The following is a 24,723-nucleotide window of genomic DNA, read 5'->3' as shown; positions in this document are numbered from 1 at the left end:
CATCTGGGTAGCTATCTTCATTTTTATGCTATCTTAGATCACTGGGAGGCTGGCCATTCGGCCATGCCTAGACCTTGTTCTTATGTATTTTCAACGGTGGAGTTTCTACACACCATAGATTAAGGTGTGGAGCTCTGCTGTACCTCGAGTATTAATGCAATTACTATTGTTCTTCCATTCAATTCCGCTTGTTCTTGTTCTAAGATATCACTTGTTCTTCAACTTGATGAATGTGATGATCCGTGACACTCATCATCATTCTCACCTATGAACGTGTGACTGACAACCACCTCCGTTCTACCTTCGATTGGGTGAATATCTCTTGGATTCCTGATTGCACGATGCATGGTTGATCGCCTGACAACCGAGTGCTCGTCTGACAAACGAGCCAACCATTCCGTGAGATCAGAGTCTTCGTGGTATAGGCTAGAACTGATGGCGGCATTCAAGAGAATCCGGAAGGTCTAACCTTGTCTGTGGTATTCTGAGTAGGATTCAAGGATTGAATGACTGTGACGTGCTTCAAACTCCTAGCAGGCGGGGCGTTAGTGATAGACGCAAAAGAATCGATGGATTCTATTCCGGCCTGACCGAGAACCGACAGATGATTACCCATGCTGTGACAGAGCATAGGCAGCGTTTTCACTGAGAGGATGGGAGGTAGCCACTGACAACGGTGAAACCCTACATAAGCTTGCCATGGAAAGGAGTAAGAAGGATTGGATGAAGACAGTAGGAAAGCAGAGAGACGGAAGGGAAGGCATCTTCATGCGCTTATCTGAAGTTCCTACCAATGAATTACATAAGTACCTCTATCTTTATCTTTATGTTTATTTCGTTCATCACCATATCATTTGAGTTTGCCTGACTAAGATTTACAAGATGACCATAGCTTGCTTCATACTAACAATCTCTGTGGGATCGACCCTTACTCGCGTAAGGTTTATTACTTGGACGACCCAGTACACTTGCTGGTTAGTTGTGCGAAGTTGTGTTTATGCCATGGTATTGAACACCAAGTTTTTGGATTCATTACCGGGGATTATTTGAGTTGTGAAAAGTATTGATCACAATTTCGTGCACCAAGTTTTTGGCGCCGTTGCCGGGGATTGTTCAGTTTGGACAACTGACGGTTTATCTTGTTGCTTAGATTAGGTATTTATTTTTTTTTTCGAAATTCTTGAAGATGAATTCTAGAGTTTCATGATGATTTGTTGAAGTCTGGCTGGCTGAGAAGCCATGTCTAATCTCATTGGACCGAGGTTTCAACTTATCATCACAAGAGCTTGTTGATCGTTATCAATCTTGCTTTTGGAGCAGTGATCTGCTAAGGCTTGGCTGGCCATTGGCCATGTCTAGTGTTTTGGACCGAAGCTTTCTTTGAGAGCTTGGCTGGCTGTGAAGCCATGTCTAATTCCTGGACCGGAGTCTTAGACTAGCATTGCACTGATTCCTGGAATTCTCATTAAGAACTTTGATGCCTTTTTCCACTTAATTTTCGAAAAACACAAAAAAATCAAAAAAATCATAAAATCCAAAAATTTCTTGTTTGAGTCTAGTGTCTCATCTTAAGTTTGGTGTCTTGCATGCATTGTTATTTGATTCTTGTTGCATTTTGACTTTTCCTTATTATTAAAAATCCAAAAATATTTTAATTTGTGTCTTCTCAAGTCAATTATACAGAGAATTGAAGATTCAGAACATACAGCAGAGGAATTATACAGAAAAAGCTGGGCGTTCAAAACGCCCAGTGAAGAAGGACAGACTGGCGTTTAAACGCCAGCCAGGGTACCTGGTTGGGCGTTTAACGCCCAAAAGGGTATAGTTTTGGGCGTTAAACACCAGAATGTGCACCATTCTGGGCGTTTAACGCCAGGATGGCACAAGGGGGAAGATTCTGTTTTTCAATGCAATTTTTTTCAGTTTTCAAAGTTTTTCAAAATCAAATCTTTTTTAAATCATATCTTATCAATCATGTGTTTTCAAAATCAATTTCTTCCAATTTTCAAAGATACTTGCTATCAATTAATGATTTGATTCAACATTTCAAGTATGTTGCCTTTTCTGTTGAGAAAGGTTTAATGTTTGAATCATATCTTTTCTTGTTAGTCAAGTTTCTAATTTTCAAAATCAAATCTTTTCAAATGTTTTTCAAATCATATCTTCTCAATCACATCTTTTTAAAAACTAATCATATCTTCTTAACCACATTTTTTTCAAAATAAGTTTTCAATCAAATCTTTTTGATTTCTAATTTCAAAATCTTTTTCAAAAGTCACTTGATTTCTTTTCCATTTCCATTTTTTCGAAAATTAAGTAATGTTTTTCAAAAATGTTTTCAAATTTTTTACTTAATTTTCGAAAATCACTTCCCTTCTTCCCACATCCTTCTATTGATGGACTAACACTGTCCCTTAATGCAAAAATTCGAACTCCATCTTCTTTGATAAGTTCGAATTTTCTACTTCTGTCTTCTACTCTTCTTTCCCTCTGACACTTCAAGGAATCTCTATACTGTGACATAGAGGATTCCACATTTCTTGTTATATTCTCTTTCTTATGAGCAGGAGCAAAGACAAAAGCATTCTTGTTGAGGCAGACCCTGAACCTGAAAGGACCTTGAAGAGAAAGCTAAGAGAAGCCAAAGCACAACTCTCTTTAGAGGACCTGACCGAATTCTTCAAAGAAGAAGAACCTATGGCAGCCGAGAACAACAATGCCAACAATGCAAGGAAGGTGCTGGGTGACTTTACTGCACCTACTCCCGATTTCTATGGGAGAAGCATCTCTATCCCTGCCATTGGAGCAAACAACTTTGAGCTTAAGCCTCAATTAGTTTCTCTAATGCAACAGAATTGCAAGTTCCATGGACTTCCGTTGGAAGATCCTCATCAGTTTTTAGCTGAGTTCTTGCAAATCTGTGACACTGTCAAGACTAATGGGGTTGACCCTGAGGTCTACAGACTTATGCTATTCCCTTTTGCTGTAAGAGACAGAGCTAGGACATGGTTGGACTCTCAACCTAAAGAAAGCCTGGACTCTTGGGAAAAGCTAGTCAATGCCTTCTTGGCAAAGTTCTTTCCACCTCAAAAATTGAGTAAGCTTAGAGTGGAAGTCCAAACCTTCAGACAGAAGGAAGGAGAATCCCTCTATGAAGCTTGGGAAAGATACAAATAATTAATCAGAAAGTGTCCTTCTGATATGCTTTCTGAATGGAGCATCATAGGTATTTTCTATGATGGTCTCTCTGAACTATCCCAGATGTCTTTGGATAGCTCTGCTGGAGGATCTCTTCATTTGAAGAAGACGCCTACTGAAGCTCAAGAACTGATTGAAATGGTTGCAAATAACCAATTCATGTATACTTCTGAAAGGAATCCTGTGAACAATGGGACTAGTCAGAAGAAAGGAGTTCTTGAGATTGACACTCTGAATGCCATATTGGCTCAGAACAAAATATTGACTCAACAAGTCAATATGATTTCTCAAAGTCTGTCTGGAATGCAAAATGCACCAAGCAGTACTAAGGAAGCTTCATCTGAGGAAGAAGCTTATGATCCTGAGAACCCTTCAAGGGAAGAGGTGAATTACATGGGAGAACCCTATGGAAACACCTATAATCCTTCATGGAGAAATCAACCAAATTTTTCATGGAAGGATCAACAGAGACCCCAACAAGGTTTCAACAACAATAATGGTGGAAGAAATAGGTTTAGCAATAGCAAGCCTTTTCCATCATCTTCTCAGCAACAGACAGAGAGTTCTAAGCAGAATAACTCTGACTTAGCAACCATGGTCTCTGATCTGATCAAAACCACTCAAAGTTTCATGACTGAAACAAGATCCTCCATTAGAAATTTGGAGGCACAAGTGGGTCAGCTGAGCAAGAAAATTACTGAACTCCCTCCTAGTACTCTCCCAAGCAATACAGAAGAAAATCCAAAAGGAGAGTGCAAGGCCATTAACATGGCCGAAATTTGGGAGGAAGGAGAGGCAGTGAACGCCACTGAGGAAGGTCTCACTGGGCGTCCACTGGCCTCCAATGAGTTCCCCAATGAGGAACGATGGGAATCTGAGGCTCAAACTGAGACCATAGAGATTCCATTGGACTTACTTCTGCCATTCATGAGCTCTGATGAGTATTCTTTCTCTGAAGAGGATGAGTATGTCACTGAAGAGCAAGTTGTTAAATACCTTGGAGCAATCATGAAGCTAAATGACAAGTTATTTGGAAATGAGACTTGGGAGGATGAATCCCCTTTGCTCACCAAAGAACTGGATGACTTGTCTAGGCAGAAAATGCCTCAAAAGAGACAGGATCCTGGGAAGTTTTCAATACCCTGTACCATAGGCACCATGACCTTCAAGAAGGCCTTGTGTGACTTAGGGTCAAGTGTAAACCTCATGCCTCTCTCTGTAATGGAGAAGTTAGGGATCTCTGAGGTGCAAGCTGCAAAAATCTCACTAGAGATGGCAGACAATTCGAGAAAACAAGCCCATGGACTTGTAGAGGATGTTCTGGTTAAAGTTGAAGACCATTACATCCCTACTGATTTCATAGTCCTAGAGACTGGGAAGTGCATGGATGAATCCATCATCCTTGACAGACCCTTCCTAGCCACAGCAAAGGCTGTGATTGATGTTGATAGAGGAGAGTTGATCATTCAAGTGAATGAAGAATCCTTGGTGTTTAAGGCCCAAGGATGTCCCTCTGTCACCATGGAGAAGAAGCATGAAGAGCTTCTCTCAAATCAGAGCCAAACAGAGCCCCCACAGTCAAACTCTAAGTTTGGTGTTGGGAGGCCACAACCAAACTCTAAGTTTGGTGTTGAACCCCCACATTCAAACTCTAAGTTTGGTGTTGGGAGGTTCCAACATGGCTCTGAGCATTCCTGAGGCTCCATGAGAGTCCTCTGTCAAGCTACTGACATTAAAGAAGCGCTTGTTGGGAGGCAACCCAATGTTACATTTTATCTATTTTCTTTTGTTATTTTATCTTTTTTGTAGGTTGATGATCATGAGAAGTCACAAAATCAAAGAAAAAAGCAAAAACAGAATGAAAAATAGGAAGAAAAATAGCACACCCTGGAGGACGCACCTACTGGCGTTTAAACGCCAGTGAGGTTAGCTGTTGGGCGTTTAACGCCCAGTCTGGCACCATTCTGGGCGTTTAACGCCAGAAAGGGGCACCAGACTGGCGTTAAACGCCAGAAAGGGGCAAGAAGCTGGCGTTAAACGCCAGAAATGGGCACCAGCCCGGCGTTTAACGCCAGAAATGGCACAAAACGTGATTTTGCTTGCCATTTGGTGCAGGGATGACTTTTCCTTGACACCTCAGGATCTGTGGACCCCACAGGATCCCCACCTACCCTACCACTCTCTCTCTTCTTCACCCATTCACCAATCACCTCAACACCTCTTCCCCAAAAACCCCTCACCTATCAAATCCCATCTTTCTCTTCACCACTCACATCCATCCTTCATAAAACCCCACCTACCTCACCATTCAAATTCAAACCACTTTCCCACCCAAACCCACCCTCAAGTGACCGAAACCTACCCTTTGCCTCTCCTATATAAACCCTCCTTCACTCCTTCATTTTCACACAACATACACACCACTTCTCCCCTTCTTGACCGAAAACAAAAGCCATTCCCTTTCCCCTCATTTCTTCTTCTTCTACTCTCTTCTTTCTTTTTTTGCTCGAGGACGAGCAAACATTTTAAGTTTGGTGTGGTAAAAGCATTGCTTTTTGTTTTTCCATAACCATTTATGGCATCCAAGGCCGGAGAAACCTCTAGAAAGAGGAAAGGGAAGGCAAAAGCTTCTACCTCCGAGTCATGGGAGATGGAGAGATTCATCTCAAGGGTGCATCAAGACCACTTCTATGAAGTTGTGGCCTTGAAGAAGGTGATCCCTGAGGTCCCTTTTTCACTCAAAAAGGGTGAATATCCAGAGATCCGACATGAGATCCGAAGAAGGGGTTGGGAAGTTCTTACCAACCCCATTCAACAAGTCAGAATCTTGATGGTTCAAGAGTTCTATGCCAATGCATGGATCACCAAGAACCATGATCAAAGTGTGAACCTGAATCCAAAGAATTATCTTACTATGGTTCGGGGGAAATACTTGGATTTTAGTCCGGAAAGTGTGAGGGTGGCGTTCAACTTGCCTATGATGCAAGGAGATGAACATCCGTACACTAGAAGGGTCAACTTTGATCAAAGGTTGGACCAAGTCCTCACAATCATATGTGAAGAGGGCGCCCAATGGAAGAGAGATTCAAGAGGAAAGCCGGTTCAATTGAGAAGGCATGACCTCAAACCCGTGGCTAGAGGATGGTTAGAGTTTATACAACGCTCAATCATTCCCACTAGCAACCGGTCCGAAGTTACCATAGACCGGGCTATCATGATTCATAGCATCATGATTGGAGAAGAAATAGAAGTTCATGAGGTTATAGCTCAAGAGCTTTATAAGGTGGCGGACAAGTCCTCTACCTTGGCAAGGTTAGCCTTTCCTCATCTCATTTGTCACCTCTGTTATTCAATTGGGGTTGACATAGAGGGAGACATCCCTATTGATGAGGACAAGCCCATCACTAAGAAGAGGATGGAGCACACAAGAGACCCCACTCATCATGAGATCCCTGAGATGCCTCAAGGGATGCACTTTCCTCCACAAAATTATTGGGAGCAACTAAACACCTCCCTAGGAGAATTAAGTTCCAACATGGGACAACTAAGGGTGGAGCACCAAGAACACTCCATCATCCTCCATGAAATTAGAGAAGATCAAAGAATCATGAGAGAGGAGCAACAAAGACAAGGAAGAGACATTGAGGAGCTCAAGCACTCCATAGGATCTTCAAGAGGAAGAAAGAGCCGCCATCACTAAGGTGGACCCGTTCCTTGATTTCCTTGTTCTTTATTCTTCTGTTTTTTGAATTTTATGCTTATGTTTATCTATGTTTGTGTCTTGTGATCATTAGTGTCTTAGTGTCTATGCTTTAAAGTTATGAATATCCTATGAATCCATCACCTCTCTTAATAAAAATGTGCTTAATTGAAAAAGAAAAAGAATTGCATGAATTTTGAATTTTATAACAGTTTAATTATTTTGATGTGGTGGCAATATTTTTGTTTTCTGAATGTATGCTTAAACAGTGCATATGTATCTTGAATTTGTGGTTCATGAATGTTGGCTCTTGAAAGAATGATGAAAAAGGAGACATGTTACTGAGGATCTGAAAAATCATTACAATGATTCTTGAAGCAAGAAAAAGCAAAAAAAAAAATCGAAAAAAAAATCGAAAAAAAAGAAAAAAGAGAAAACGAAAAAAAAGAGAGAAAAGAAAGAAATAAAGTTGTGATCCAAGGCAAAAAGAGTGTGCTTAAGAACCCTGGACACCTCTAATTGGGGACTCTAGCAAAGCTGAGTCACAATCTGAAAAGGTTCACCCAATTATGTGTCTGTGGCATGTATGTATCCGGTGGTAATACTGGAAGACAGAGTGCTTTGGGCCACAGCCAAGACTCAATAAGTAGCTTTGTTCAAGAATCATCATACTCTACTAGGAGAATCAATAACACTATCTGGATTCTAAGTTCCTAAAGAAGCCAATCATTCTGAATTTCAAAGGATAGAGTGAGATGCCAAAACTATTCAGAGGCAAAAAGCTAAAAGCCCCGCTCATCTAATTAATACTGATCTTCATAGATGTTTTTGGAATTCATTGCATATTCTCTTCTTTTTATCTTAGTTGATTTTCAGTTGCTTGAGGACAAGCAACAATTTAAGTTTGGTGTTGTGATGAGCGGATAATTTGTACGCTTTTTGGCATTGTTTTTAGTATGATCTAGTTAGTTTTTAGTATATTTTTATTAGTTTTTAGTTAAAATTCACTTTTTCTGGACTTTACTATGAGTTTGTGTGTTTTTCTGTGATTTCAGGTATTTTCTGGCTGAAATTGAGGGACCTGAGCAAAAATCTGATTCAGAGACTAAAAAGGACTGCAGATGCTGTTGGATTCTGACCTCCCTGCACTCGAAGTGGATTTTCTGGAGCTACAGAAGCCCAATTGGCGCGCTCTTAACGGCGTTGGAAAGTAGACATCCTGGGCTTTCCAGCAATATATGATGGTCCATACTTTGCTCAAGATTTGATGGCCCAAACCGGGGTACAAAATCACCCTCAGAAATCCCAGCGTTAAACGCCGGAACTGGCACCAAAATGGGAGTTAAACGCCCAAACTGGCATAAAAGCTGGCGTTTAACTCCAAGAAGAGTCTCTACACGAAAATGCTTCAATGCTCAGCCCAAGCACACACCAAGTGGGCCCAGAAGTGGATTTTTATGTCTTTTACTCATCTCTGTACACCCTAGGCTACTAGTTTTCTATAAGTAGGACCTTTTACTATTGTATTGAGACATCTGGGTAGCTATCTTCATTTTTATGCTATCTTAGATCACTGGGAGGCTGGCCATTCGGCCATGCCTAGACCTTGTTCTTATGTATTTTCAACGGTGGAGTTTCTACACACCATAGATTAAGGTGTGGAGCTCTGCTGTACCTCGAGTATTAATGCAATTACTATTGTTCTTCCATTCAATTCCGCTTGTTCTTGTTCTAAGATATCACTTGTTCTTCAACTTGATGAATGTGATGATTCGTGACACTCATCATCATTCTCACCTATGAACGTGTGACTGACAACCACCTCCGTTCTACCTTCGATTGGGTGAATATCTCTTGGATTCCTGATTGCACGATGCATGGTTGATCGCCTGACAACCGAGTGCTCGTCTGACAAACGAGCCAACCATTCCGTGAGATCAGAGTCTTCGTGGTATAGGCTAGAACTGATGGCGGCATTCAAGAGAATCCGGAAGGTCTAACCTTGTCTGTGGTATTCTGAGTAGGATTCAAGGATTGAATGACTGTGACGTGCTTCAAACTCCTAGCAGTCGGGGCGTTAGTGACAGACGCAAAAGAATCGATGGATTCTATTCCGGCCTGACCGAGAACCGACAGATGATTACCCATGCTGTGACAGAGCATAGGCAGCGTTTTCACTGAGAGGATGGGAGGTAGCCACTGACAACGGTGAAACCCTACATAAGCTTGCCATGGAAAGGAGTAAGAAGGATTGGATGAAGACAGTAGGAAAGCAGAGAGACGGAAGGGAAGGCATCTTCATGCGCTTATCTGAAGTTCCTACCAATGAATTACATAAGTACCTCTATCTTTATCTTTATGTTTATTTCGTTCATCACCATATCATTTGAGTTTGCCTGACTAAGATTTACAAGATGACCATAGCTTGCTTCATACTAACAATCTCTGTGGGATCGACCCTTACTCGCGTAAGGTTTATTACTTGGACGACCCAGTACACTTGCTGGTTAGTTGTGCGAAGTTGTGTTTATGCCATGGTATTGAACACCAAGTTTTTGGATTCATTACCGGGGATTATTTGAGTTGTGAAAAGTATTGATCACAATTTCATGCACCAATGCTGCTGCTCAAAACATATTGGCCAAGGCGGCAGGAGAGGGGTCTTCTCAAGTTCAGGTGAAGCCGCCCAGGCCGAGTTCACCCGGGCCAAGGAGGGTGATCCCTACTCCCCGGGTTTATCTGGCTGACCTTCCACAAACTTTGGCTGCTGCTTCTGGCGCTCCTCCTCCTAAAAAGCAAAAAATATCTGAGCCCTTTAACCTTGATGCCCCTAATTTTGATGATGTTGAGTTTGTTGATCAGCAAATTACCCCCTATGGAGGTCTTTCAATGGATGATGTGTCCATTCTTCATCACTTGGAGTTCATAAATAAAAGTAGTGTGAAGATGGCTCATATGGGTGCGGCTCTTTTTCGAACTGCTCAGGGTATCCCAGTTCATACTACCAAATCTTTCATGATGGAGGCTAAGTCGGAGTTTGATAGGATAAAAGGTTTGAAGGAGGAGCTGGAGGTAAAGTTGGCACAGGTGGAGAAAGAATTAGAGGGTGAAAAGGTTAGTTTTGTGGCTTTGGCGGCTTCTGTGAAGTTGGCCGAAGACACTGCACTGAAGCACAAGGAGAGCTATGTTTCGGCTTACAGAGAGGTGGTGTGTCTCTGTGGTGAATTGGAAACTGCCCGGGATGATTATGCCAACTCTAGGGTCACCTCGTGGGCAGCGTGACTACTGCTTATGATAACTTAAAGGAGCAGGTACGGGTTCTTGCACCCGAGCTCGACCTTACCCTTTTTAGTCTTGACAATGTTGTGAGGGACGATAAGATTGTTCCTGATGACCCTGATGATGATGATGCTGATCCTCCTCCTGCGTCTGCCACCAAGGCTTCTGTCGTGCCGACTTCTTTAGCTCCTGCAGCCAGAATTGAGTCAGAACCTGACTGTCAGATCTTGAACCAAGAGGATGGGACTATAGATGTTGTGTCTCTACAAACTCGCCCTCCTCCACCCCATGTTGATGCTGCTACTGGGAAGCCTCTGGATCCTCTTTAGTTATTCTTGGTATTGTGTATAGTTAGCCCGACTTGTGGGCTTTTGAACTTTTGCTTTTGTAAATGGTATTTTGTTGGCTGTTGACACTTTCTTAGTTGCTTGTTTAGCAACTTTATCTTGAAAAACAAAGTGGTTTCCAGGCTTTTTGGGCTGACCTTTGGTGGCCTCTGATGCTTGCTACTATTATAACTCTGTGTTTTTATACCATGTCCGTCTGCACTCGTTTTGGTACCTTTGTAGGCTTTGGAGTGTTGGAATTTTGTCCGACCTGATTGGCTTGATTCCTTGGCCTGATATTATTTTCAGCAATTTATTTTGTTCGAACTTTGTTCAGGTCTTTGTAAGGAATTATGTTGTGGTTGCCAATTTTGTCAGGTCGATTTTTTCTACCAGTTGCTATTTGTAATCCTCTTTTTTAAACCTCATTTAGGTCTCTTTCAAGGGTTACTTTGTAACTTTGTGTTTTGGGTTGACTTTGTCATGTCGGGCCCTTCCAAGTTATTTTTGTAATCCTCTTTCTTGGACCTTGTTCAGGTCACTTTCAGGGATTACTTTTATAACTTCTTTGTGGGGGTCCGACATCATCATGTCGGGGTCTTCTAAGTTATTTTTGTAATCCTCTTTCTTGGACCTTGTTCAGGTCTCTTTCAGGGATTACTTTTATAACTTCTTTATGGGGGTCCGACTTCATCATGTCGGGCTCTTCTAAGTTATTTTTGTAATCCTCTTTCTTGGACCTTGTTCAGGTCTCTTTCAGGGATTACTTTTATAACTTCTTTGTGGGGGTCCGACTTTATCATGTCGGGCTCTTCTAAGTTATTTTTGTAATCCTCTTTCTTGGACCTTATTCAGGTCTCTTTCAGGGATTACTTTTATAACTTCTTTCTGTTGGTCCCACTTCACCATGTCCGGCTCTTCTAAGTTATTTTTGTAATCCTCTTTCTTGGACCTTGTCCAAGTCTTTTTTAGGGATTACTTTTATAACTTCTTTGGGGAGTCTGACTTCATCATGTCGGTCTCTTATAAGTTATAGTAATCCTCGTTTATAGGGCTGGCCAGACCTCCTTCCAGGGCTTTACATATAACTTCAGTTTTTGCGACTGGTCCGACTTCTTTATGTCGGTCAGCCTTTAAGTTATTTTTTTAGCAATCCATTTTATTAGGACCTCGTCAGGTCCTTTCTATGGATCACTTTCTATAACTTCTTGCATTATTCTGTTTTCATTTTTGCCGATTTTGTAGAGACTGGGTTAACCCTTGTTTGGTCAACCTTTTAATGAATTTGGTTTTCATCTTTGGTCTTTATCGTGATCGCATATTAAATTTAATTTTCACTTTCTGCCGATCTGTAGCTTTATAATTAGACGATGAACATTTCAGATTAATGCGGCTTGAACATTTGTAGAAGACCTAAATAGATTTTATTCAAAAGAAAATGCAAATATATACATGCGGGAGGTTTATCCTCTAAGTCAGGTGATTTATAGGTCTTGTCTTGGCGCCTCGTTAAAAAACCTTTTCAGGAAAAAGAGTGCGCTTTATCCCAAGATCCTTTATCATCCCTAGCTATACTACCTTCTTAGGTTGCACGCGTGCCATGACCTAGGAAGCTCTCGCCCATCGAGTTCGGACAGTCTGTAGTAGCCCTTTCCAAGTTCTTCTATGACCCGGAAGGGTGCTTTCCAGTTTGCTGCCAGCTTTCCTTCTCCAGGTCGGGCTGTTCCGATATCATTTCGGATTAGGATAAGGTCGTTCTCATCAAAGACTCACTGTACTACCTTTTGATTGTATCTCGCAGCCATTCGTCCTTTCAATGCTTCTTCCCTAATCCGAGCTCTTTCTTGGACTTCCGGAAGCAGGTCGAGTTCTTCCCTTTGAAGTTGGGAATTGGCTTCTTCACTATAGTAAATTACTCTAGGCAACCTTTCTTCAATCTCTACCGGGATCATTGCCTCCATTTTGTACGCTAATCGGATGGGTGATTCCTTTGTGGTGGAATGTGGCGTTGTTCGATATACCCATAGGACTTGTGGGAGTTCCTCGGCCCAGGCTCCCTTTGCATCCTGTAATCTTCATTTTAGCCCAGCCAATATGATTTTGTTGGCAGCTTCGGCTTGTCCATTGGCTTGGGGATGTTCTACGGAAGTGAACTATAGTTTTATATTCAAGTCGGCCGCTAGCTTTCTGAAGCATGCATCTGTAAACTGGGTACCATTGTCTGTGGTGATGGAGTATGGAACCCCGAACCTCGTGACAATGTTCCTATATAGGAATTTTCGACTTCTTTGAGCAGTGGCATTAGCTAAGGGTTCTGCCTCGATCCACTTTATGAAATAGTCTATTCCCACTATGAGGAATTTGACTTGTCCCGATCCCTGAGGGGAGGGTCCGAGGAGGTCAAGTCCCCATTTTGTGAATGGCCAAGGTAAGGTTACGCTGATGAGCTCCTCTGGTGGGGTGATGTGAAAGTTGGCATGTTTCTGACATGATGGACATGTCTTTACGAACTCTGTGGCTTCTTTTTGTAGAGTTGGCCAATAAAACCCTGCGCGGAGTACTTTCTTGGTAAGTGTCTGTGCTCCTAGGTGATTGCCACAAATGCCACTGTGTACTTCTTCTAGGACTTCCTTTGTATTAGAAGTCGGTATGCATTTAACAATGGTATTGAAATCCCTCTTTTGTATATAGTATTGTTTAAGATAGTGTAGTATTGTGCCTCCCGTTTCAACCTCTTTGCCTCCTTTTCTTCTGTGGGGAATGCTTCTGTTTTGAGATAGTTAATTATGGGAGCTATCCATCCTTGATCCTGACATGTTATAGTCAGGATTTTTTCTTCTTCAGAGATTGATGGATTTTGTAGAATTTCTTGGATGAGGCTTCTATTGTTGCCCTCCTGGTTTGGTGCTGGCTAGTTTTGAGAGTGCGTCAGCTCGGGCATTCTGTTCTCGGGGTATGTGATGGATCTCATATTCTCCGAGTTGTTCGAGCTGTTCCATGGTTTTGTCCAAGTATTTTTTCATAGTGGGTCTTTGGCTTGATAGCTTCCTGCTATTTGCGAAGTGACTACTTGTGAGTCGCTGAAGATGATAAGCTTTTGAGCTCCAACCTCCCTAACCAGCTTCAAACCAGCTAACAGTGCCTCATATTCCGCTTGGTTGTTTGAGGTAGGGAACCCGAATTTGAGGGAGAGTTTGATTTGGGATCCTTGGTCACTTTCAATTATTACACCTGCGCCGCTTCTAGCTTTATTTGAGGATCTGTCAATGTAGAAATTCCATTTTGTGCGGATTTTCGGTGTATCTGTAAATTCTACAACGAAGTCGGCCAGGTATTGTGGTTTGATGGTTGTCCGAGCTTCGTATTGGAGGTCGAACTCGGACAACTCGACTGCCTATTACAAGATTCTTCCTGCCAGGTCGGTTTTCTGTAAGATCTCTTTTATGGGCTGGTTGGTCCAAACTCTGATGGTGTGGGCTTGGAAGTATGAACAAAGTCATCGAGATGTTAGTATGAGAGCGTAGGCGAACTTCTCTATTTTTTGGTAGTTCAACTCGGCTCCCTGTAGTGCTTTACTAATGAAGTATACGGGTTGCTACCCGTTGTCGTCTTCTCGGACTACGGCTGAGGCTATTGCCCGACATCCTACTGCGAGGTACAATATGAGTGGTTCTCCTTCCCGTGGCCGAGTTAGGATAGGTGGCTGTCCCAGGAACATTTTGAAATCTTGGAAGGCCTGCTCGTACTCCGTTGTCCATTCAAACTTCTTTCCCTTCCTTAGAGTAGCGTAGAAGGGAAGAGATCTTATTGCTGATCCAGCTAGAAATCTGGATAAGGCTGCTAACCTCCCATTGAGTCGTTGTACCTCTTTGACACAAGTTGGACTTTTCATGTCGAGTATGGCCCAATATTTATCCGTGTTTGCTTTGATTATTCTCTGTGTGAGCATAAAATCTAAAAATTTGCCGGCTTCTACGGCGAAGGTGTATTTTGCGGGATTGAGTCGCATGCCATGCCGTCTTATAGTGTCGAACACCTGGGTCAGGTTGGACAATAGCGTCTCTTCATTTTGTGTCTTTATTAGCATATCATCTACGTAGACTTCCATGATTTTTCCAGTGTGATCCGAAAAGACCTTATTCATTAATCTCTGATAGGTAGCTCCCGCATTTTTAAGACCAAAAGACATGATGATGTAGTAGTAGTTTGCTTTCGGGGTTAAGAAGGAAGTTTTTTCTTAGTCGGGTGGATACATTGGGATTTGATTGTATCCCGAGTATGCATCCATAAACGAGAGGTATTTATATCTGGAGGAGGCATCTACTAGAGCGTCGATACTTGGGAGTGGATAAGGATCCTTTGGCAGGCTTTGTTGAGGTCAGTGTAGTCGGTGCACATTCGCCACTTCCCGTTTGATTTTTTCACTAAGACGACGTTAGCTAGCCATAGTAGGTATTTGACTTCTCTTATGAATCCTGCCTCCAATAGAGCTTGTACCTTCTCTTCCACAGCATGAGATCGTTCTGGTCCGAGCTTTCTGCGCCTCTGTTGAACTGGCCGAGATATTGGGTAGACTGCTAGTTTGTGGCACATTAACTTGGGGTCTATGCCTGGCATGTCTACGGCCTTCCATGCAAAGAGGTCGACGTTATCTCGTAAGAACTGTATGAGCGATTCTTTTATGTCTCCTTGTAGGATTGTACCGATACTGGTCGTTTGGTCCGGGGTATCCCCAATCTGGACTTTCTCCATTCTGCCTTCCGGTTGTGGGCGGAGTTCTTCCCGCCTCTGAACTCCACCGAGTTCAACTGTGTGGAATTCTTCTCTTCTACTTCTGAGGTCTAGACTTTCGTTGTAACAACGGCGTGCCGTCTTCTAATCTGCCTTTATTGTAGCTATCCCTTCTGGAGTTGGAAATTTCATGCATAGATGTGGAGTTGAGACTATTGCACCTAGCTGATTTAATGTTGTCCGGCCTATTAAGGCGTTATAGGCTGAACCTACGTCGACCACGATGTAATCTATCTTGAGTATTCTTGATTGGTTTCCTTTTTCAAAGGTTGTGTGCAATCAGATGTATCCGACTGGTTGAACCGAGGTGTCTCCTAGTCCGAACAAGTTGTTCGGATATACTCTGTGTTTTGTCTCTTCTAAACCGAGCTTGTCGAAGGCAGTTTTGAACAAGATGTTGGCGGAGCTCCCTTGGTCTATCAATGTGCGGTGGAGGTTTGGATTCGCCAGTATAACAGTGATAACCATGGGATCGTTGTGTCCCGAGATTATGCCAGATGCATCTTCTTTGGTGAAGGTAATCGTGGGGATGTCGGGTGCTTCCTCCTTCCCTTCGACATGATATACCTTTTTCAGATATCTCTTGCGAGATGATTTGGAGAATCCTTCTCCCTCAAATCCACCGTGTATCATGTGGACGTGTCTTTCTGGTGTACGACATGACCTCTCAGTTTGTCTGACATCTTCTTCCCTTCTTCTTTTTCTTTGCTCATCATCCCGGGTGGCCAGATACCGATCTAGCTTCCCCTCTCGTACTAGTTTCTCTATGACATTTTTTAAGTCAAAATATTCATTGGTGGAATGTCTGCGGATTCGATGATATTCACAATATTCAACCCGATTTTCTCCTCCTTTTTTGCATTTGAGTGGTCAAACTGGGGGTATTTTTTCAATGTTGCATACCTCTATGTAGACATCCACGAGAGACACCCATAGGGGGGTGTAATTGGGATATTTTTTCATTTTTCTCCATGTCGATCTTCCTTCTTTTTGGATTCTCTGTCCTTATCCGTGGAGGTGAATCCAGATTTCAAAGTCTCCCCTAGTCGAGAGTTTTCCTCCATGTTGATGTATTTTTCTACTCGTTCTTGTACTTCGTTTAGAGATGTGGGGTGTTTTTTCGATATAGATTAGCTAAAAGGTCCCTCTCGCAAGCCATTGATGAGGCCCAAAATGGCAGCCTCTATTTGTAGGTTCTGTATGTCTAGGCACGTTCTGTTGAATATTTCCATGTAGTTGCAGAGAGTTTCCCGTTCTCCTTGCCTGATTCCTAATAGGCTTGGAGCGTGCTTAGCCTTGTCTTTTTGGATGGAGAATCTGGCCAAAAACTTTTTGGCCAAGTCGTCGAAACTCGAGATGGACATAGAAGGTAGATTGTCGAACCATCTAATTGCCGTCTTTGTTAAAGTAGTTGGGAAGACTTTGCAATGAATTGCATCTGAGGCATCAGTGAGGTACATTCTACTTCTGAAATTACTGAGATGGTGGCTGGGATCTGTAGTACCATCGTATAAAGTCATATCTAGAAGTTTAAAGTCTTTTGGAATTTCGGTCTTCATGATATCCTTGGAGAATAGATCTTGTTCCTTGCGGGAGCTGTCCTCGTGAGGGGATCGGTTAGCTTTGGTCTCGAGATCGGCTTCGAGTTTTAAGAGTTTGTCCTCCAATTCCCGGCGTCACCTTATTTCCTTCTGTAGGTCTTTCTCAGCCTCTTGTTGTCGTAAGGCTTCTTCTTCCAATTGTTTTAAACGGTCTTGAAGCGCTTCCATGGCTCCTGCATTTGGCGAATTCTTTTTGTTGTTAAGTTGAGAAGTATCCTTTGGGGTAATGTCCGCGTTTTTGTGCGGCATTCTATCCTCTAGATCTGAATTGTGATCGTTGTCATGGTCGTCCGCCATAATGATGGGATGACTTCCAGGTTCCTCGACAACAGCGCCAAATGTTCTGAGGTTTACCTGAAACTGTAGGTAGATCTCGGGCAAGATCTTCTGTACCGGTCGGAGCTGTCGTGTCCGACTTGCTGAACGGAGTTATAGTGCTGATCCTTCGTCACCGGAGGGTGGTGGTACCTGCAAGGGACTCCGATGCTTAAGTTAGCAAGGGTATTAAGCAGGTTTTTTTGTAGGATCAGAGAGTGAGTTATCTTATCTTTATAATGGTGTAGAGAGACCTTTCTTAGATAAGATAAGTTAGTTATCTTATCTTATCTTTATCTTCGAGCGAGGTCATCTTATCTTTAAGGGAACCACCTTTATCTCTATAGGCTTGAGCTGCCCTTGGATATGGGTCGTGTTCCTCTATTTGGGCCCTTTACTGGGCTTTCCTGGTAGTTTGGTCGAGCTCTTTGAGAAGAGGTCGGATTGTCCTGACCTGAATAAGTCGGTCGCTTTGCCGGTAGAACTTCCCGGGTCGGACAGCTCGACCTAGGCTATGAACACCCACCAATTTGAAAATTTTTTTTTTGTTGAACTTGCGTGAAGGAATTAATTTTGGAACATGGTTTTTGAGATAAGAACACAAGCATGTGAGTTTTGAGCCCAATTGTGTGGTTACATCTTATAACTACTTATTTCCATTCTTGTGTGCATTGTTCTCTTTCTATGATTGTAATCTTTGATTTGTTTGATTCTTTATGTCCATTATTCCATGTATACATGCATTTATATGATTGAGGCCATCAGTTCATTTAGCTCAGTTACCCAAATGGCCTACTGGTGCACGAAATTGTGATCAATACTTTTCACAACTCAAATAATCCCCGGTAATGAATCCAAAAACTTGGTATTCAATACCATGGCATAAACACAACTTCGCACAACTAACCAGCAAGTGTACTGGGTCGTCCAAGTAATAAACCTTACGCGAGTAAGGGTCGATCCCACAGAGATTGTTGGTATGAAGCAAGCTATGGTCACCTTGTAAATCTTAGTCAGGCAAACTCAAATGGATATGGGTGATATACGAATAAAACATAAAGATAAAGATAGAGATACTTATGTAATTCATTGGTGGGAATTTCAGATAAGCGCATGAAGATGCTGTGTCCCTTCCGTCTCTCTGCTTTCCTACTGTCTTCATCCAATCCTTCTTACTCCTTTCCATGGCAAGCTTATGCAAGGGTTTCACCGTTGTCAGTGGCTACCTCCCATCCTCTCAGTGGAAATGTTCAATGCACCCTGTCACGGCACGGCTATCCATCTGTCGGTTCTCGATCAGGCCGGAATAGAATCCAGTGATTCTTTTGCGTCTATCACTAACGCCCCGCCTTCAGGAGTTTGAAGCACGTCACAGTCATTCAGTCATTGAATCCTACTCAGAATACCACAGACAAGGTTAGACCTTCCAAATTCTCTTGAATGCCGCCATCAGTTCTGGCCTATACCACGAAGACTCTGATCTCACAGAATGGCTGGCTCGGTTGTTAGGCGAGCACTCGGTTGTCAGGCGATCAACCATGCATCGTGTATAAGGAATCCAAGAGATATTCACCCAATCTAAGGTAAAACGGAGGTGGTTGTCAGTCACACGTTCATAGGTGAGAATGATGATGAGTGTCACGGATCATCACATTCATCAAGTTGAAGAACAAGTGATATCTTAGAAGAAGAACAAGCGGGATTGAATAGAAGAACAATAGTAATTGCATTAATACTCGAGGTACAGCAGAGCTCCACACCTTAATCTATGGTGTGTAGAAACTCCACCTTTGAAAATACATAAGAACAAGGTCTAGGCATGGCCGAATGGCCAGCCTCCCAATGATCTAAGATAGCATCAGAACCAAGATAACTACCCAGATATATCTCCATACAATAGTAAAAGGTCCTACTTATAGAGAACTAGTAGCCTAGGGTGTACAGAGATGAGTAAATGACATAAAAATCCACTTCCGGGCCCACTTGGTGTGTGCTTGGGCTGAACATTGAAGCATTTTCGTGTAGAGACTCTTCTTGGAGTTAAACGCCAGCTTTTATGCCAGTTTGGGCGTTTAACTCCCACTTTGGTGCCACTTGGGTGACTTTGAACGCCGGTTTGGGCCATCAAATCTTGGGCAAAGTATGGACTATCATATATTGCTGGAAAGCCCAGGATGTCTACTTTCCAACAGCAGGGAGGTCAGAATCCAACAGCATCTGCAGTCCTTTTTAGTCTCTGAATCAGATTTTTGCTCAGGTCCCTCAATTTCAGCCAGAAAATACCTGAAATCCCAGAAAAACACACAAACTCATAGTAAAGTCCAGAAAAGTAAATTTTAACTAAAAAATAATAAAAATATACTAAAAACTAACTAGATCATACTAAAAACATACTAAAAACAATGCCAAAAAGCGTACAAATTATCCGCTCATCACAACACCAAACTTAAATTGTTGCTTGTCCTCAAGCAACTGAAAATCAAATAAGATAAAAAGAAGAGAATATACAATGAATTCCAAAAACATCTATGAAGATCAGTATTAATTAGATGAGCGGGGCTTTTAGCTTTTTGCCTTTGAATAGTTTTGGCATCTCACTCTATCCTTTGAAATTCAGAATGATTGGCTTCTTTAGGAACTCAGAATCCAGATAGTGTTATTGATTCTCTTAGTTAAGTATGATGATTCTTGAACACAGCTACTTATTGAGTCTTGGCTGTGGCCCAAAGCACTCTGTCTTCCAGTATTACCACCGGATACATACATGCCACAGACACATAATTGGGTGAACCTTTTCAGATTGTGACTCAGCTTTGCTAGAGTCCCCAATTAGAGCTGTCCAGGGTTCTTAAGCACACTCTTTTTGCCTTGGATCACAACTTTATTTCTTTCTTTTTCTTTCTTTTTCTCTTTCTTTTTCTCTTTTTTTTTTGAATCACTACTTTTTCTTGCTTCAAGAATCATTTTAATGATTTTTCAGATCCTCAGTAACATGTCTCCTTTTTCATCATTCTTTCAAGAGCCAACATTCATGAACCACAAATTCAAAAGACATATGCACTGTTTAAGCATACATTCAGAAAACAAAAGCATTGCCACCACATCAAAATAATTAAACTGTTATAAAATTCAAAATTCATGCAATTCTTATCTTTTTCAATTAAGAACATTTTTTATTTAAGAGAGGTGATGGATTCATAGGACATTCATAACTTTTAGGCATCTAATGATCACAAGACACAAACATAGATAAACATAAGCATAATTTAAGAAAAACAGAAAAATAAAGAACAAGGAGATTAAAGAACGGGTCCACCTTAGTGATGGCGGAATGTTCTTCCTTTTGAAGGTCTTATGGAGTGCTTGAGCTCCACAATGTCTCTTCCTTGCCTTTGTTGCTCCTCTCTCATGATTCTTTGATCTTCTCTAATTTCATGGAGGAGGATGGAATGTTCTTGGTGCTCCACCCTTAGTTGTCCCATGTTGGAACTCAATTCTCCTAGGGAGGTGTTTAGTTGCTCCCAATAGTTTTGTGGAGGAAAGTGCATCCCTTGAGGCATCTCAGGGATTTCATGATGAGTGGGGTCTCTTGTTTGCTCCATCCTTTTCTTAGTGATGGGCTTGAGGTCATGCCTTCTCAGTTGAACCGGCTTTCCTCTTGAATCTCTCTTCCATTGAGCGCCCTCTTCACAAATGTCTGTGAGGACTTGGTCCAACCTTTGATCAAGGTTGACCCTTTTTGAGTTTGAAAGGGACCTCATGGATCACCTTCTTCATGGCCACAACTTTATAGAAGTGGTCTTGATGCACCCTTGAGATGAATCTCTCCATCTCCGATGACTCGGAGGTGAAAGCTTTTGCCTTCCCTTTCCTCTTTCTAGAGGTTTCTCCGGCCTTGGATGCCATAAATGGTTATGGAAAAACAAAAAGCAATGCTTTTACCACACCAAACTTAAAAGGTTTGCTCGTCCTCGAGCAAAAGAAGAAAGAAGAGAGTAGAAGAAGAAGAAATAAAGGAGATGGAGGGGGCTTTGTGGTTCGGCCAAAAGGGGAAGAAGTAGTGTTTAGGTTGTGTGAAAATGAAGGAGTGAAGATGGGTTTATATAGGGGTGGGGGGAGGGTGATGTTCGGCTATGGGAGAGTGGGTTTGGTAGGGAAAGTGGTTTGAATTTGAATGGTGAGGTAGGTGGGGTTTTATGAAGGATGGATGTGAGTGGTGAAGAGAAAGATGGGATTTGATAGGTGAGGGGTTTTTGGGGAAGAGGTGTTGAGGTGATTGGTGAATGGGTGAAGAAGAGATAGAGTGGTAAGGTAGGTGGGGATCCTGTGGGGTCCACAGATCCTGAGGTGTCAAGGAAAAGTCATCCCTGCACCAAATGGCAAGCAAAAATGCGTTTTTAGCCAATTCTGGCGTTAAACGCCGGGCTGGTGCCCATTTCTAGCGTTTAACGCCAAGAGCTTGCCCTTTTCTGGCGTTTAACGCCAGTCTGGTGCCCCTTTCTGGCGTTAAACACCCAGAATGGTGCCAGACTGGGCGTTAAACACCCATATGCTAGCCTTACTGGCGTTTAAACGCCAGTAGGTTCTTCCTCCAGGGTGTGCTATTTTTCTTCCTGTTTTTCTTTCTGTTTTTGCTTTTTCAATTGATTTTGTGACTTCTCATGATCATCAACCTACAAAAAACATAAAATAACAAAAGAAAATAGATAAAATATAACATTGGGTTGGCTCCCAACAAGCGCTTCTTTAATGTCAGTAGCTTGACAGAGGGCTCTCATGGAGCCTCACAGATACTCAGAGCAATGTTGGAACCACCCAACACCAAACTTAGAGTTTGAATGTGGGGGTTCAACATCAAACTTAGAAGTTGGTTGTGCCCTCCCAACACCAAACTTAGAGTTTAACTGTGGGGGCTCTGTTTGACTCTGTTTTGAGAGAAGCTCTTCATGCTTCCTCTCCATGATGACAGAGGGATATCCTTGAGCCTTAAACACCAAGGATTTTTCATTCACTTGAATGATCAATTCTCCTCTATCAACATCAATCACAGCCTTTGTTGTGGCTAGGAAGGGTCTGCCAAGGATGATGGATTCATCCATGCACTTCCCAGTCTCTAGGACTATGAAATCAGTAGGGATGTAATGGTCTTCAACTTTTACCAGAACATCCTCTACAAGTCCATAAGCTTGTTTTCTTGAGTTGTCTGCCATCTCTAGTGAGATTTTTGCAACTTGCACCTCAAAGATCCCTAGCTTCTCCATTACAGAGAGAGGCATGAGGTTTACACTTGACCCTAAGTCATACAAGGCCTTGTTGAAGGTCATGGTGCCTATGGTACAAGGTATTGAAAACTTCCCAGGATCCTGTCTCTTTTGAGGTAGTTTCTGCCTAGACAAGTCATCCAGTTCTTTGGTGAGCAAGGGGGGTTCATCCTCCCAAGTCTCATTTCCAAATAACTTGTCATTTAGCTTCATGATTGCTCCAAGGTATTGGGCAACTTGCTCTTCAGTGACATAATCATCCTCTTCAGAGGAAGAATACTCATCAGAGCTCATGAATGGTAGAAGTAAGTCCAATGGAATCTCTATGGTCTCATTTTGAGCCTCAGATTCCCATGGTTCCTCATTGGGGAACTCATTGGAGGCCAGTGGACGTCCATTGAGGTCTTCCTCAGTGGCGTTCACTGCCTCTCCTTCCTCCCAAAATTCGGCCATGTTGATGGCCTTGCACTCTCCTTTTGGATTTTCCTGTGTATTGCTTGGAAGAGTACTAGGAGGGAGTTCAGTAGTTTTCTTGCTCAGCTGACCCACTTGTGCCTCCAAGTTTCTAATGGCGGACCTTGTTTCAGTCATGAAACTTTGAGTGGTTTTGATTAGATCAGAGACCATGGTTGCTAAGTCAGAGATATTCTGCTTAGAACTCTCTGTCTGTTGCTGAGAAGCTGATGGAAAAGGCTTGCTATTGCTAAACCTGTTTCTTCCACCATTATTATTGTTGAAACCTTGTTGAGGTCTCTGTTGATCCTTCCATGAGAAATTTGGATGATTTCTCCATGAAGGATTATAGGTGTTTCCATAGGGTTCTCCCATGTAATTCACCTCTTCTATTGAAGGGTTCTCAGGATCATAAGCTTCTTCCTCAGATGAAGCTTCCTTAGTATTGCTTGGTGCATTTTGCATTCCAGACAGACTTTGAGAAATCATATTGACTTGTTGAGTCAATATTTTGTTCTGAGCCAATATGGCATTCAGAGTGTCAATCTCAAGAACTCCTTTCTTCTGATTAGTCCCATTGTTCACAGGATTCCTTTCAGAAGTGTACATGAATTGGTTATTTGCAACCATTTCAATCAGCTCTTGAGCTTCTGTAGGCGTCTTCTTCAGATGAAGAGATCCTCCAGTAGAGCTATCCAAAGACATCTTGGATAGTTCAGAGAGACCATCATAGAAAATACCTATGATGCTCCATTCAGAAAGCATATCAGAGGGACACTTTCTGATTAATTGTTTGTATCTTTCCCAAGCTTCATAGAGGGATTCTCCTTCCTTCTGTTTGAAGGTTTGGATTTCCACTCTAAGCTTACTCAATTTTTGAGGTGGAAAAAACTTTGCCAAGAAGGCATTGACTAGCTTTTCCCAAGAGTCCAGGCTTTCTTTAGGTTGAGAGTCCAACCATGTCCTAGCTCTGTCTCTTACAGCAAAAGGGAATAGCATAAGTCTGTAGACCTCAGGGTCAACCCCATTAGTCTTGACAGTGTCACAGATTTGCAAGAATTCAGCTAAGAACTGATGAGGATCTTCCAATGGAAGTCCATGGAACTTGCAATTCTGTTGCATTAGAGAAACTAATTGAGGCTTAAGCTCAAAATTGTTTGCTCCAATGGCAGGGATAGAGATGCTTCTCCCATAGAAGTCGGGAGTAGGTGCAGTAAAGTCACCCAGCACCTTCCTTGAATTGTTGGCATTGTTGTTGTTTTCGGCTGCCATGTGTTCTTCTTCTTTGAAGATTTCTGTTAGGTCCTATACAGAGAGTTGTGCCTTAGCTTCTCTTAGTTTTCGCTTCAAGGTCCTTTCAGGTTCAGGGTCAGCCTCAACAAGAATGCTTTTGTCTTTGCTCCTACTCATATGAAAGAGAAGAGAACAAGAAAATGTGGAATCCTCTATGTCACAGTATAGAGATTCCTTGAGGTGTCAGAGGAAAAGAAAAATAGAAGGCAGAAGTAGAAAATTCAAACTTATCAAAGAAGATGGAGTTCGAATTTTGCATTTAGGAATAGTGTTAGTCCATAAAATAGAAAGATGTGAGAATAAGGGAAGCAATTTTCGAAAATTAAGTAAAAGATTTTGAAAACATTTTTTGAAAAACACTAATTGATTTTCGAAAATCAAGAGTGGGAAAGAGATCAAATGATTTTTGAAAAAGATTTTGAAATTAGAAATCAAAAAGATTTTATTGAAAACTATTTTGAAAAAGATGTGATTGAGAAGATATGATTAGTTTTAAAAAGATGTGA

General features: G+C 42.0%; 2 non-coding genes across 2 annotated transcripts; one reads left to right on the top strand and one right to left on the bottom strand.

Annotated features, from left to right (window-relative positions):
- Positions 1-3,099: 3,099 nt before the first annotated feature.
- Positions 3,100-3,207, bottom strand: LOC112799199 (small nucleolar RNA R71). Its single transcript, XR_003200775.1, has one exon. It is a non-coding gene; the product is annotated as a small nucleolar RNA R71 (small nucleolar RNA).
- Positions 3,208-23,683: 20,476 nt separating this feature from the next.
- On the top strand, positions 23,684-23,791 carry LOC112799060 (small nucleolar RNA R71). The gene has a single exon (XR_003200646.1). It is a non-coding gene; the product is annotated as a small nucleolar RNA R71 (small nucleolar RNA).
- The last annotated feature ends 932 nt before the right edge of the window (positions 23,792-24,723 follow it).

The sequence above is a fragment of the Arachis hypogaea genome, chromosome 4, assembly GCF_003086295.3.
Source record: "Arachis hypogaea cultivar Tifrunner chromosome 4, arahy.Tifrunner.gnm2.J5K5, whole genome shotgun sequence".
Classification (NCBI taxonomy): Eukaryota; Viridiplantae; Streptophyta; class Magnoliopsida; order Fabales; family Fabaceae; genus Arachis; species Arachis hypogaea.
The sequence above is the reverse complement of the archived record's forward strand: the minus strand, read 5'-3'. Positions and strand labels throughout refer to the sequence as shown.